Source organism: Branchiostoma floridae, chromosome 4, assembly GCF_000003815.2.
Source record: "Branchiostoma floridae strain S238N-H82 chromosome 4, Bfl_VNyyK, whole genome shotgun sequence".
Taxonomy (NCBI): Eukaryota; Metazoa; Chordata; class Leptocardii; order Amphioxiformes; family Branchiostomatidae; genus Branchiostoma; species Branchiostoma floridae.
The window spans coordinates 10,683,428-10,683,918 of record NC_049982.1 but is presented as its reverse complement, the minus strand read 5'-3'; positions in this window follow the sequence as shown (position 1 = coordinate 10,683,918).

Here is a 491-nt window from a genome sequence, read left to right as displayed (position 1 = left end):
TTCAAGTGCCTAAAATAGGAGGTCCAAGTCTATGCGTTAAAGTACAGCAGCACTGTATCTTCTAATGAAGTATGGGTTGCTTTTCGAAAGATTTTTTCTAATCAAATGTGATCGTATATCTGAAGGAAACAACAACGATCAGATAATAAAGTCAACAAAAATAACCTTATATGCGTGAAAGATTACACACCTCAGACCACCTGTTCGCGCGCCTGTAAGTAGGCGATGTGCATACCTGTTATTATTTAGGGGCGATGAAGGGGAAAATCACCCAGGTGAAAACACACAGGATAGTACTGTCTGTGTTTCTCGGTTGTCAATATTTCTTAATGGCCCACAGGATTTACTGGTGTATATATGATATGCGTTTTTATTCAGTGTTTTGACTGAAGAAAAATGGCGTGATTATAATCGATTTTTGATCTCCGGGCATTCTTAAATGTATGCATCGGTATATACATATACAGCATTGTTGTGCTGTGACTATCGGT